Source organism: Mytilus galloprovincialis, chromosome 7 (assembly GCF_965363235.1).
Source record: "Mytilus galloprovincialis chromosome 7, xbMytGall1.hap1.1, whole genome shotgun sequence".
NCBI lineage: Eukaryota > Metazoa > Mollusca > Bivalvia > Mytilida > Mytilidae > Mytilus > Mytilus galloprovincialis.
The window spans coordinates 83251245-83267788 of record NC_134844.1 but is presented as its reverse complement, the minus strand read 5'-3'; the positions used below and the strand labels follow the sequence as shown (position 1 = coordinate 83267788).

Sequence of the window (16544 nt, the reverse complement as noted above, 5' to 3'; positions counted from 1 at the left end):
AGCAATCAATTTCTAAAAATCTAAAACAAATGTTATACTAGAATTAAAGAACAACGTTATATGTCATCTTAAAGTTAACTGTTACATGATGCCATGAAATATTGTCCCTGAGGAGAGGTTTTGATTGTTTCCCTTATGTGGTGCATAAGAGACTTTCCCAAAAAGAAAGAGACAACAAACGGCCTGCATTCTGATGGAAACAAAACAAAATAACATCAAACAGCAACTATCTTCAACCACTGCATTGCAGGTTCCCGATTTGGGACAGACCTAAAAAAGAATGTGTTGGTTTAAATATGTTAATGAGCACACAACCCCTTTATTATGGGACATCGATATATCAGCACATAGGACAGTGGTGTATCAACACACCATTGAAATGGAACAGTAGTGTATCAGCACAAACTCCTTAACATGGGACAGCTGTGTACCATCAATCAACATTAACCTTGGGTAGTAGTGTTACAGGGGCAGTGGCGTATCAGCATATCATTAGCATAGAACAGTAATAGTGTATCAGTACAACCGCCTACACCTGGGACAGTAGTGTATCAACATAACATTAACCTTGGTCAGTAGTGTATCAATCAGGGACAGTGGTGTATCAGCACATCATTAACATAGGGCAGTAGTGAAACATCACAACCTCGTTAACCTGGGACTGTGGTGTATCATCACAACATTTACCTTAGGCAGTAGTGTATCAGGGGCAGTGGCATATCAGCACACCATTTACATAGGATAATAGTGTATCAGTACAACCGCCTACACCTGGGACAGTAGAGTATCAACACAACGTTAACCTTGGTCAGTAGTGTATCAGCGTAACATTAACATAGGACAATAGTGTATAAGCATAACCTCCTTAATCTGGGACAGTGGTGTATCAACACAACCTTAATCTTGGACAGTAGTGTATCAGCATAACATTAACATAGAACAGTAGTGTATCAGAACAATCTTCTTAACCAGGTTCTTAACAGTGGTGTAACATACAACATTAACCTTGGACAGTAGTGTACCAGGGGCAGTGGCATATCAGCACAACATTAACATATGACAGGAGTGTAGCAGCACAACATTAACAAATGACAGTGTTGTATATATATCACAACATAAACCATGGGCAGTATTGTACCAGGGGCAGTGGTGTATCAGCACACCATTTACATAGGACAGTAGTGTATCAGCACAAACTCGTTAATCTTAGACTGTGGAGTATCATTACAACATTAACCTTGGGCAGTAGTGTATCAGGGGTAGTGGCGTATCAGCACAACATTAACATAAGACATTAGTGTATCAGCGTAGCTTCGTACAGTATTGTATCAGCACAAACACTATTTTTTAACCGGAGGCAATGGTTTACAAGCACAACAATAATCTTGGGCAGTAGTACTAGTGTATCTAAAAAAATCCCTACAACATTGGACAGCGTTGTTTCAGCACAAAATTAACCGTGACCAATAGTTTATCAGCAGAGCCCCTTTGAACATTGGGCAGTCTTAACTGTCAGTACAACCTGAACATCGGGCAGTAGTGTATTAGTAGAGCCCTCCCCCCTTTTAACTAAAAATAATGACGTATCAGCACAATCCCCTTAATCTGGAACAGTGGTGTATCAGCCAACCCTCTTTTATTTGATCGCAAGCAAATGAAATTTTCAGTTTACCGGATCGTGACATTGATAAACAATAAAAATAGCACATGGAAAGTGTGTCAGTTAAGTGAATTGAAACAGCCATCATGACATTTTTTTTCTTCATATTTTTCATGTGTTCCCATTTGTGACAAAATACTCTACTAAGGTTAAATGCCATTTTTTAATTCCCCTCATTCATTATTATATTGATTATTGATATATACACATTTATAGTATTAATTCATTACGTTAAAGTACACCTCTTTGTATATCTTCAAACTTCTATTTCCTCCTAACACGTCTCTATTGTTTTCGATACATTTTCTTCGCTTTTAACATAGATTTTCTATTCTCTTTTTTTATTTATCTTTAGCAAATTTAAACTAACAGCTAACATTGTTATTTGAGTCGGTAAACACATTCTAAAACAAATCTAAGCGGACAATATGGATACGCATATAACTTCTTTGTTTAAAATGTCATACCTTCATCCTGCTACAGAAAACAAAACCATTCAAAGATTTATAAGTACACACAATCAACATGATTAGAGGTCTTTACTACCTAAAATAGATTGGAAAATCAAATATCCTAACACTTTCATAAAGATATATGAGGAAGTCACAGCTAGAGCATCAAATTATAGTAAATCCCTGTTAATAAGTATTTCAAAAGTCACTAAATAACCCTGCCACATTCTGTAGGAATGCCTATCCCAACCCAGGAGCCTTTCAGGGGTTGTCGTTTGGTTATGTGTAACATATTTGTTTTTTGTTCTTTTTTTGTACCTAAATTAGGCCGTCAAGTATAACATTTTGTCTGAAAAACCCTGTTGGACATGTTCATATTACTCAACACAAGTTTAAAGCTATCATTACGGATATTGGCAGTCGTAGACATTTCAGACTTCTTATCAGTGAAACGATCATATACAGATAATCGTTCCTCCATTAATCTTTCTTTAAACTTCGAAGGTTTCAGTTGGAAACGGGGGATATAATATATCAATACAACATTAATTTAATAGAATTATAAATGTTGCAAATTATTGTATTTACCCATTTCACGAATTATGCAACCATAATTTCAACTACAGGCCCATAAAGAGGAGACAGCAAGCGAGGGATCCAATAACAGCAAAAAAGCAAATTGATTTGGCTTAAAACAGATAACAAGGAATTTTAAAAAGGATAAACACAGATAACAGTTGTCATATCTATCATCATGTCTATAAACATGGTCAATATAATCTAACAGTTCTCACGGTACTCTGACCACACACAGAATCTTAACTGCTTTACACGCGTTTTCTGAATTAGTAATGTTTACTGTTGTAATATAATATCTTCATGTGTAGCTAGTTGCTTGCAATAAAAGAGGGACGAAAGATACCAAAGGGACAGTCAAACTCATAAATCTAAAACAAACTGACAACGCCATGGCTAAAAATGAAAAAGACAAACAAACAACAGCACACACGACACAACATAGAAAACTAAAGAATAAACAACACGAACCCCACCAAAAAACTAGGGGCGATCTCAGGTGCTCCGGAAGGGTAAGCAGATCCTGCTCCACATGCGGCAACCGTCGTGTTGCTTATGTGATAACAAATCCGGTAAATAGTCTAATTCGGTAGGTCACATTCATGAAAGGGAAGGGGATTGTAGTTACGACGTAAGGAACATATCCGATATCATTTGTGAAACGGTTATTCCATAACGGTCAACCAACTCGTGATGGCGTCCGTAAAATTTACGGAGTGATGATTTCAACTTCACCATTTTGAACTCTTGGTTTAATAGCTTCCTTGTGAGCAGCAACCCTCTATCAAGAAATTCATGATAGGAAATGCAAGCACGGGAATAAAGTGTAGTTTGAAATAAGTCTTTAATGAATACAGACCTATATATATGCCCATGGTATAACAATATAACAAGGTGCCAGATTAAAAAAACAATTGGATTAACTACCAAAATGGGTCAACTGAACCACCCATAGTCTTAAATACAGAGGGGAATGTATCCGAGAATTGGAGAAAGTGGAAACAAAAATTCCAGTTTACCTAGACGCTAAGTTCAACGAAAAAGCAGAAAAATTGCTATTTTCGCTGTTACTTCATTGTAATGGAGCAGATGCTGTAGACGATTTTAACACGTTTAATATCGTGGAAGTTGATTAACCAAATTGCACCATTGCTTTTGAAATTTGAACAATGGTGCAATCCAACAAAGAACCAGACACATGAACATTATAAGTTTCATACGTGTTCACAAAGTGAAGGAGAAAACATAGACCACTATGCCACAGACTCGAGCCACAGAGCTAAAAAACAGAGCCAATAGTTATTAAAGGTACCAGGATTATAATTTAATACGCCAGACGTACGTTTCGTCTACATAAGACTCATCAGTGACGCTCAGATCAAAATAGTTATAAAGCCAAACAATTGCAAGTACAACGTTGAAAAGCATTATGGACCCAAAATTCCAAAAAATTGTGTCAACAGGAAATTTATTAAAATGAGCCAAAACATGTGAATTTGGACAGTTATGCGACAGTTTTGTAAGAGACAGGATAGTGGTATACTAAGTTACAATGTTCGTGAAAGATTACTAAGAATTCCAGACTTGACACTTGCAAAGTCAATAGACATATGCCGCGCATCGGAAGTTTCAAAACAACAATAAAATCTATAACAGAAGATGAAAACACAGTAAATGCAATGAGGAAAGACTACAAATCATAAAATAAACCTAAAGTGAAACATCAATACAAAGATCTAGAAAAGACAACCCGAAAGAGCAGAAATACGATTCCAAGAAATGCAGAATGCAACATCTACCTACATCAAAAGTTGTCCAGCTTACGAAATAAAAATGTAACCAGTGCAAAAAGCCGAATCATTTAAAGAAGATGTTCAAAACAGAAGAAGGCATGCTATTGAAGAAGAAGGCGACAGCGGTGACGAATTATACACTGGATGTATCGAAAATCAGAAGAAAAGTGAAAATTCTTGGATGGTAATTTTGAATTTGAATGGAAAAAATCAGAAGGTTCAAATTGGATACGGGTGCGCAGGCAAATGTAATTCCGTACAAGGTATTGCAATTAGTGAAAGGAGATATTAAAATTATTCCAAGCAAAACAAGATTAGTCAAATATTCAGGTGAAAAATGGAAGTGCTAGGAAAATGTTACATTAGTGTATCTAATAAAGATAAAATTGAAAGAATGGAATTCGAAGTTGTTAATTTCAATGCTCAATGTATCCATGGTATTTTAGGATTAAGTGCTTGTGATAAATTAAATCTAATTAATAGAGTTATGTCAGTTGAGAAAAGAGCCGAATCTATTTTGAAGGAAATTAGCGATTTATTTGATGGAATAAGTAAATTAGAATGATATAATGATATTTAATGGGATAAATCAATCAATCCTGTTATTCATCCACCATTTAGAGTACCGGTTGCTCTGCAAGAAAAATTAAAATCAGAAATAGTTAGAATGGAAAAATTAACCATTTAGGAAAAAGTTGAACATCCTACTGTAAGGGTTAGTTCAATATTAATTGTAGAAAAGGCAGATGGTAAATTAAGGATAAATTTGGATCACAGGGATCTTATTCGAACAATAAAGAGAGAACATTTCATATTGCCTAGACAGGAAGAAAATACCGCTAAGCTAGCAGGAGCAAAACATTTTAGTAAGCGTGATGCATCGATCCAGTGGATTCTGGAACATAAAATTGGATTTAGAAAGTTCCAACCTATGTGCGTTCAACACCCCATTCGGAAGATTTAAGTTTTTACACGCCCGTTTACGAGACGAATGATTGATACCGTTGTCCGTCTGTCCGTCCACCGTCAACTTGTCGGAGATTAGCTAAAAAATGCTTTAGGAACTAATTTGCATAAAACTTTGGTGAATTGTTTATATATATGGACTTGAGCTCCCTTTCGTTTTTTTTTTTTTTTTTTTTTTTTTATAAATTTGAGATTTTACGTTTATGAGTTATGGGGTTTTATTCATTAAAAAAGGGGTGATTTTCCAGTTTTCGGACCGAAACTTTGGTAAATTGTTTATATCTATTGATATAAGCTCCCTTTTGATTTTCATAAATTTCTAATATGACATTGAGAATTAATTGAACTTTATTGGTTTATAGTCTAACAACAGATTTACTAAGTATTGCACAACAGCACAGTGTATTACACAACAGCACAGTGTATTACACAACAGCACAGTGTGTTGCACAACAGCAAGAAATCTTTAATTGAAAATAAATTCAATTCATAATACTAATTTCAAGTTCATTGAATACATTTATTCAGAAACCTACAATATGTCAAATATTTAATTACAATCCAAATTCAGACCTGTTCAAGTTTGAATGATGTGTCTATTTTAGCCCCAACTGTCCAGGGTTGGACCTCTAAGAGCGTATCCAGCTGCGCTCAGCGAAGCAGTTTATTGAGACTACCATTTGAAATTAAATCTGCTAGCGCCAACTTGCAAGAAGAAATTGTGGTGAATTGTTCATATCTATTGTCATGAGCTCCCTTTCGATTTTTATAAATTTTAGATTTTACGTTTCCGTAACAGAAAAACAGTTACAACCCTTGCCACCTCCATAATGCAGGATCTTGACCTTCTGAAAACACCCATGAAAATCAATCACAATGTAACTCGTCTATGAAGTCTATAACCAATCAATAAAGACAACAGTAGTATACCGGTGTTCAAAAGTGATTAATCGTTTAATTTGGAGAAACAAATCCGGTTTACAAATAACCTTAACATTGTCAATAACATTTCTCTCGAAATGTGGTAAGTTATAGACCGAAATACTATCAGCCTAAATCCATCAAATGGAAACACAACCGTAGTACACAAATGGCTCGTGTCCTGAGGGATAAAATAGAAATTAAACATGCAAAAGGCCACATACGAAGCCTAAATAGTTGTTGCATGTGTTTACATCTCGCTCAGGCAAACGGATACCTCACTTAAGCAATTTGGTAACTTGTAACTGCAGAAAAAATTCATTATAGATACCAGTATTGAGATTTTGTACGATATACACTCGTTTCTTTCTAAAAGAATCATCAGTGACACTCAAATCAAAGGAGGTAAACAGAAATTTGATGGGAAATCATGTGCTCTGGAAGGGTTTGCAGATCCTGCTCTACATGTAACACCCGGCTTACTCATGTAATTAATCCAAATAGGTGACAAGTCTATCTTGGGGATGTTCAATACAAGTAAATTATGATCAACTGTTGATGGCGTCCGTAAAATGTTCGAAGAGATAGCTTTAACTTCAACACTTGAAACACTCTTGGTTTATAAGCTGCAATGGCAAGTTAAGGAATTCCTTATAACAAATGCAACCTCTGGAATATCATATCAGATGGAAAGAATACTTTATGACAATTATGCAGGCTGTGTAAGATTTTTACAAAACATAACACCGGAAGAGATTCCTAGCGAGTAACAGTAATATGTGTATTGTACACTGAATTATCGCCAGACATAACAACTAACAATCAATAAATACACAAATAAAAAACCCAGGCAATCATAATAGGTATTAACTGTACCAAGTCGGAAATATGACAGTTGTTATCCATTCGTTTGCTGTGTCTGAGCTTTTGATTTTGTTATTTGACTTACCGTTTTAAATTTCCCGCTGGGTTCGGTATTTTTGAGATTTTTTTTTCTCGTTTGAATGGTTTTACATTAGTAATTTTAATTGTTCAAACATTCTGTTACCGTATATGTCTCACCGTTTTGTGCAATTCTATTTGTCCTGTACCAAGTCAGGAAATGGCAGTTAATTGTAATCAAATATTAAGTTTCTATGTATGCTGACGTTTGGTTGCACTTCAATGATTCTGTTTGTCTATTGTTTTCATCTTATAGTTGATGTCTTTCCCTCGGTTTTAGTTTGTCACACGGATTTGTTTTCTCTCAATCGATTTATGACTTTTGAAGAGCGGTGTATTACAGTTGGCTTTATTTATTGAACTTTAATTAGTACTAGTAGTTATACTGTAGTGATGGTCAACGTAACAGGGATAACATCATAGTTCCGCAATGGGCATTTCAGTGATACATTTGGTCATTATTTATAATGGTGTTTTATCTACAGCATCGCAAAGGTTTACCATGAAATTAAATAAAAACTATTTTGATCAAAATGAGATGACTTTTACAGCATTTTCAGTCATTAAATGTGCCTTAAAGTGTAATGAATTAAAATCCTGTACTTATTACAGATACAATGCCATTGACGAATTGTGCCTAATTCATTCAGCAGAGATCTTTTAAATCAAATACTACCTGGCGAACATATGAACCTGTTTCAAAAGGTATTAGCATATCTTTTCTGAATAATAATAATAATAATAATAATAATAATAATAATAATAATAATAATAATAATAATAATAATAATAATAATAAATAAATGAAATTGAAAATAATTCGATATATTAATAATTATTATTACACTGTTTGATTTACGATAATCTATAATAAGATTTCTTAAATTTTTGTGCTTTTTTCACATTTTCGAGCGGTGGGATAAATATAGATTCTACAACTGCAACAAGTATATTATATAATATTTCTCCACTCGAGACAGTTAAATTTTAGTATTTAAAGCGCGAGGCTTGCCCAGCTTTTTAAATAATTTAAATTTAACTGTTGAGAGTGGAGAAATATCGTAATACACGAGTTACAGTGGTGGAATATGTTTCTCTAATGACTTTATCCTTCCTTTTTAAAGATTTGAGGAAAGTTGTGTACTTTAAATGTGACGTGATCAGGCATGGTCGCCTTTTTCATGACGTCACAATCAGAAAATTCAAAGGAAAACAAGAAAATTTAACGTCACAATTAAATTTCAACCAATCATTTGCCGAGAACAGATTTTTCACTAGTGAGGAGAAATATTTTTCTCACACCGGTCAGGAATGTGAAAATAGCACAAAAGTTAGAGAAAAATAATTCTCATCACTAGTAAAAAATCTCAGCAAATGATTGGTTGACATTTTTAAATTATGACATTAGATTTTCTTGATTTCTACTGAATAAAAAGAACACAAATTTCTGCAAATGTTTTATTCGGACGGATGAAAATCATAGAGAAACAGATGAAAGGGCCACTATATATAGCTCTATCTTATATTTCTCCACAGTTAAATTGTAGTTATTCAAAAAGCTCGGCTTCAACAGTTAAATGTTAGTTTTTTAAAAAGCTCGGCACGCCTCGCGTTTTAGAAATCAAAACTTTAACTGTCTCGAGTAGAGATATTGTAACACACTTGTTGCAGTGATGGAAACTATATGTAATAACCAGGTTATCACTGATGAATACAAATAGAAGAAATAGGAATTTATTTTAATATTTCCTTTCTTTTATACAAAGTTAACAAATGGGGGACATTAGTCTACAATGCTGTCGCTGGTTCAGGGATAAAAGTGTACGAGTCTTTTACAAACGGAATGTTTGAACCAGAAAAGTATGACAATACAGGAAATTTCCGTTCATCTGCTATAGATACCTGGAACAGTTTGAACATTAACACAGTGAGTTAATATATTCCAAGGTATTTCTTTTAACGATTCTGTAACTATGTACGTATGTTTTCGAAAAAATTAAATATTTCAGGACGTGTGATGTAGGATGCCATTCTAGAAAAGAACGTTGCTCTTGAATGCAACTGCGAATATTGTCTCACGTAAATCATTTTTATTAAGGAATTAATTGCTGTAATGCATGACGTTGATTTCCTGTCCGGGTTAATGTTGCGGTCCTTTTTGTTTCTTTCAGCCTTTTCTTCAAAATCTAGGTGAGAAATTTCTAAATTTTGTCCTTGAATATGCATTTGGTACCTTAATTGTTAATACTTTATGAAGTTTAATTGTATTTTTTGTTGGAAACAGGAAAAAGTATGACTCTAACAATTTTGCAACACTACAGCCATAAAAAAAATCAATCAGGATATGGTCAGGATTTGCATTGATTTGAAATCACATAATGTGTATAATTATCTTGACTTATTTTGCATTTTATATACTTCGTCTTAGTTCTTCTGTTTATTAAAAGAAAATAGTGCAATAAAAGAAATAGAAAAAAAGCTAGAGAGTTATATATAACCGACTTGAATATGAAAAAAAGCAAAACCAGGCAAAAGAAAACGCATCTTGCCAAAGGGACATTTAAACTCATTGGTCAGAAGAGATATTTGATTTTTTTTTTAAATTTGCTGAATTAAGTGTATTTGGAAGTGAAATTGAAGCATACGGGCTGTAAGAGTTTTATACGTAAATACGTAAATGATTTTCCAATAGCCAGATATCAGGAATATTGTTATTACTATTTAAATTTCCATTTTTATCAACTGTAATTTCAATAAAACAATATCCATACATTTTCTTGCCCGGTCATAAGTACAAAAGAACTCATCATAGATACCAGGATTAATTAATATATTTACGCTAGACGCGCGTTTTGTCTTCAAAAGACTCATCAGTGACGCTCGAATAAAAAAAAATGTTTACATGGTATGTTCGGAAATGATTTTTTTTGGGATTTTAAATAATATCTTCTGAAATTTCCGTTTATTGATTTTCAATTTATAAAAGGTTATACGATTCATTTTTTAAGTACAAATATTTGATATCAATGAAATAAGTTTTGATAATAATTTTCAAACAAATTTCGTTTGACAGTTTTTGTTTCAATTCAAATTATTATTTATTTTATTAATATTTACGTACGTTCTATCATCTGCACGTATTTCTACGGACTATTCAATTTGCTTTATCTCCAAATGTAGGAATAAACTCACCATAGTTACCAGGATACCAGGATGAAACGTTGTATATGCGCCATAGGCGTGTTTCGTCCTCAAGAGACTCATCAGTGACGCTCAAATAAAAAGTTAAACATAGCTATATATGCTACGAAATCATTCTGATATATGCTATTGACTGTAACGTACCTTTTCCGATAGTCTAATATGAATTAATGTGACTGCAGTATACCTTACCTGATTATCCAGAAACAAATTGAAATATCATATAAGTAGACTTTTTTTTGGAGATTATGTATCAACTATGACACCATTTCAAAAGTTCTGAAATTCGACGAAGAATCATCGAATACACAAGAAAATTGCTTAAATCTTACATGGTTGCATTTTTTGTTTTTGTTTTAATCCCTTTTGCAATAATGTATAACTGAAAGGGAAAATATTTTAGATAACATCGCAAGTAGCATTTTGTGTAATATCTAATAATTATAAGTATAATAATTATTGGGAGACGGATTTATATAAGTTTTTCCAAACGTGTTTTCGAATCCCATATTTGAACTTCATGTAACATTGAAATATTTTATTCTTGTAAATATTTCATTAACAAATACTGTTTAAACTAATTATAATATAGCTATAAAGTACAGGGCATGGAAAAAAAATAAAGGCGATCTTTACATTTTTTGTAAGGTTGCTTAAACATAGACACATTTTCTTTTCTTCATAAAATAAATACATGTTTACTTAAAATGCAGGTGATTGAAAACATTAAAAAAGAATTAGGGTCAATATATAGTGAAATTATTTCATACAATTTTCATAATGTCTTTCAATCTGTATTTAAATTCACAGCATTTGCTTATTTCAAAACAGATCAGCAAAGTATGTACGCCACAAGAAAGCCTGATACATCAATATTAAAAATGTAAAAGAAGGCCGTCGTTAACCAAAACCAAACATACGTTTGAAGTAAAGATAACCGGTATATATGTTCTTTCGGATACAAATTTATTTTTATAGTGATAACTGACGTTCTTTAATGTAAATTTTAACAAAAACATGCACTATCCACATGTAATTCCTTTCATAGCAATATGAAGCTCTGAATAATATTATGGTTTTATTGAAATTTGTTAAATTGCAAAAAATTAAGTATAATTCAAATACTTTCTGGTATCTACGATGAATTTATTAAAGCATAATTCAAAGCCTGTTATGTATGACGAGTTTGATTAAGTATGATTTGTACTCTTTGATATTAAATTTCATGTAGGAGTCGACAACCTTTATGCTTTGATCCCTTTGAGTGAGATAAATACAAAGGGAAATTGACACTACCTCTTTGAGTTAGTTTTAAACTAACTCTCTGTTTTTTAACTTTTGTTGATTGAAAAAACAAAACTATCTTTCTCCTCATTATTTATTGCGATTCCTCAGTGTTTTACTCTTCCTAATCGTTTGACGAGTGTTGAACATAGGTTACTTATAGACGACTGAATTCATTGTTAAATATTAAAGTCTACCCATAACATGTATTAATAATTTATTTAAGGTTTACATAGTTATCCATACAAATAGCTTACCAGTTGTTGAAATGCGGTTTGACATTCCACCAGGCACCAGTAACACTGACTGGTTCTCCCCAACGTATGTTACGACCAATGCATGGAATGACTTACCTAATTATTTATACGACTACTTGTACTTCTCTGTTCAAGGGTAAGCATATTAGTTAATCATATAAGTACATTTAGTGGTGAACATGGCTCAGAAGATAACAATGTAATAGTTATGATACCAAAAGAGGGGCGACAGATAACAGAGGAACAACCAAACGCATTGATCGAAAATAAACCGACAACGCCATGCCTTGAAATGAAAAATACAAACAGACAAATAATAGTACACAAGAATATGCAAAATATGCTGATTAGTACACAAGAATAACCAAAATATGCGAATTATTTACATTACATAGTTATTTTCGCAGATTGTTCAATGAAAAGGAAATAGAAGAGTGACATTTTCAGACAGTCATGTTCACGACACTGTATGGTCACAGTATAATACGTCAATAGCGATACAATAAAATATACATTTACTATTTTGTTTAATATTAGATTAAGAAACATTTAAAACGAAAAAAAGATTTTATAGAGGTAACAGAGAAAAGGGAATTTAAGAAAGAAAATGTTATAAGCCATATACAAGATTATGTCTGAACAGTCAATTAATCAATTATATCAAATTTTTATTCTAAAGGAAATGATATAAGATAAAAAAAAAAATTCTGTCTCATTTGCAAAGGATGAACACCACCTCATTAGTATCCTGACTTAAAGGGAAAGGGTTGTGTTGTGTACAATACAACAAAAGAAGATAGTTTGTTTCAAGTTTAAGGATGATGCATGCATAAATGAAAGAAAAAACGAACTCTAAGGAAAATTCAAAACGGAAAGTCGGTAATCAAATGGCAAAATCAAAAGCTAAAACACATCAAACGGATAGATTACAACTGTCACCATCCTTAATTGGTACAGACATTTTCTTATGTAGAAAATGATATATTAAACCTGGGTTTTATAGCTAGATAAACCTCTCACTTGTAAGAAAGTCGCATAAAATTTCATTATATTGACAACGATGTGTTAACAAAACAAACAGACATAATAAGTAAAAATGTCAAAATTAGGGGTACAGAAGTCAACAAAAAAAAGGCATATATATAAATATAAAAAAGAAAATGTGGTATGATTGCCAATGAGACAACTGCCCACAAAAGACCATAACAGACATTAACAACTATAGGTCACCGTATGGCCTTCAACAATGAGCAAAGCCCATACCGCATAGTCAGCTATAAAAGGTCCCGATAAGACAATGTAAAATAATTCAAACGAGAAAACTAACGGCCTTATTTGTATAAAACTATAAAGCACATTAGCAACGTCTGTTGTGTCGTAGTTCTCCTCTTATAATTGATGTGCTTCCCTCAGTTTTAGTTTGTTATCCGAATTTGCTCTTTTTTCAATCGATTTATGAATTTCGAACAGCGGTATACTACTGTTACTTTTATTTACGCTGTCTATGCTCCTATTCTCGCTATGAAAGAGGGACGAAAGAAACCAAAGGGACAGTCAAACTCATAAATCGAAAATAAACTGACAACGCCTTGGCTAAAAATGAACAAGACAAACAGACAAACAATAGTACACATGACACAACATGGAAAACTAAAGAATAAACAACACGAACCCCACCAAAAACTAGGGGTGATATCAGGTGCTCCGGAAGGGTAAGCAGATCCTGATCCACATGTGGCACCCGTCGTGTTGCTTAGGTAGCAATAAACAGTAAGGAAAAAGTATTAAGATTTCCCCTCATATATTTTACCATCCCCTTTTCATTGCTTTCTGGCAATATTAAGCTTACTGTTTGTGTCATATATGTGCATATATATGTAATCAGAATCTTCCATAGATTTTATATCCAGTATATAAAATGGTAAAATATAGTTTCAGTTGGGTGTATCCATAGCAACAATTTGCATTATTTGTTATAAAATATTGCAAAAAGGGGGGAAAAGATGTCACATATTTCCCCAAAATTTGGCTAAAAGTAGAATTTTAATCCCTTGAAATAATACCTTTTCTGAAACTGTGTACATATATCATTCAGTAACTCCAATGAAAATCATATGTCTTTCATCACATTTTTTTTTTGTAAAATTGCGTCAAAAACTGCGTGTAGAAAAAAAGTGTTTGTAAACATTACATTAATTTCTGGACCGATGGCTGGTCTAGCTATGAAAATTCGGATTAGCAAACAAAAAATGGCCCATAAAACATGTAAAAAATAATCTTGATGCTCTTATAAATCATCTTTGAAAGCGAAATTAGTAGTCAGCTGTCTAAAAATCAATTTTATTACACAATAACTTCCCTATTTAAAAAAATCCACCGGGGCCAAAATGCGAAACTTAACTCCTAACTGTGTATTGTTACCTTATGTGATAACAAATCCGGTAAATAGTCTAATTCGGTAGGTCACGTTCATGAAAGGGAAGTTGATTGTAGTTACGACGTAAAGAACATATCCGATATCATTTGTGTAACGGTTATGAAGTAGCAAATTATTATGAAATTTGAACTGTGATAAACTATAGCTATTCAAATTTAAACAATAAAACAGAATTGACTCTTGCCTTGAAATTGTCCTCTACAATACAACATTGTGTGCAATTTTATTATTTACCTTGTATTAGTTAATTGATTAATGAAACTAATTAGATAATATTGATTGATTATCTGTTGCTTTACGTCGAGGGAAAAATATTTTATACAAGTTCAAAACGAAAACTTATCAACAATAAACACAAAAGGTAGACACTTCCATGGAGGTCGTCGAGGTCTTAGGACGGAACATTCGACTGCAATTGGAAAATGAGGGTATATTGGATAATAAAAGGTGTTTTTGCCTTACAACAGTCTACATACCAACCCCTCAAAGGGTTGATGCAATGTTTCCTAACGCAAAAATCCTGGCACTCTCTTTACACAGGGCATCAGATTAAATTTTATTCTAAACCGGCTGATCTTGAGCAAGAGTTATTAAGTAACGAAATGCTTTTAAAACGCATAAGCAAGTCTATCATTTAGAACAATTTGATAATAAAACATATTAAACAAAGCGAAATTGTTTCAATTGTGGGGATGTTTAGCTTCGTCAAATACACATTAATTTCGTATTTTAATAAAACTTTAAAGTCATATCATTTCAAATTTCAAATATTGTCTTCCCGTACTCTAAATTACCGACACCTTTTTCATATGCAGTGACCTTAACTTATCAGCTCTAGTTAAAATTTAGCAACCCCATAGTGGTGTGCGAAAGGGAAAGAAAAGTTTAAAAAATGTGGAAAGATGATTTTATAAATTGACTCTGATTTAAAAAAAAATAGTAGATACACCAAAGTATTTTACAACTGTTATAACAAGGTTTTATTACCTAATTGGATCGTATGAACAATACCTATAAAAATTGTGATTCTATGAAGACTGCTTATGCAAGTCACAACGATAAACGACCTGGTCCTAACCGGGAGCCTGTAGTTGAGTGGTTGCCGTCGGTTCATAAATGTCATATTTATTTTTCGTAATTTTTATTGTTATAAATTAAGTTTTTATTTTTTTCTCAATTGAATTGTTTCATATTAATTCATGTTTTGGCTTTGGCCGACTATACGCTATGATTTTTTCTCTCATCGATTAAGGCCGCATATGATTGCCTATAATTGCTTACATCCACTTTCGTAATTTGATGGATAGTAATCTCATTGGAAATCATACCTCAACTCCGTAGTTTTCATATTAAAAAGAATATAAATAACAGGCAAACGTTTCGATAAATGTTCATTGAATAGCATTTTTTGTATATTACATGTTACGAATTCGTACTTAAGCCGTATGCTATGAGTATATTTTATTAACACTTTAATCGCAAGAAACTGTTGTCATATGATTTAAGCACATGTAGGATTGAATACCTTCCAGAATATTTAAAGAATATTTCGATACCTTTTCAGGGATAACTCAAGGAGGTTTTTCATATATAAGAACTACAATTTGTGTTCAGCAACTGAATTAGGATGGTTTGTCGTGGTGGACTTCTATGGTTACACCTGCAATTTTGACACTGCAAATAATTACCCAGTGTTTAGATACACAGAAAACACGGTCGGTAGTTTCGACTATGATGGTACTTATGTAACGAGTGTATACGATATAATTTATATACTTATGTAACGCGTGTATACGATGTAATTTATATACTTATGTAACGAGTGTATACGATGTATTTTATATACTTATGTAGCTAGTATATACCATTTATTTAACAATTAAGTCAAACTAGCAATTGGATATCTGGTGCCTTTTTGTCTGTTCAAAATAATGTTCTTCATCGATACGTTTCTTAAATGGTTTAAATAAATGGAGGTGTATTTTACGTAATTTAGAATGCAAAAGCTTCACGCTCCTAAGTAAATATAAAAAAAAGTATTTATCGAGAAACATG

General features: G+C 32.8%; 1 long non-coding RNA gene across 1 annotated transcript; it reads left to right on the top strand.

Moving 5' to 3' along the window:
* Positions 1 to 7961: 7961 nt before the first annotated feature.
* LOC143082008 (uncharacterized) lies at positions 7962 to 16231 on the top strand. The gene is made up of 4 exons (XR_012980216.1): positions 7962 to 8015; positions 9077 to 9237; positions 12022 to 12188; positions 16054 to 16231. It is a non-coding gene; the product is annotated as an uncharacterized LOC143082008 (long non-coding RNA).
* The last annotated feature ends 313 nt before the right edge of the window (positions 16232 to 16544 follow it).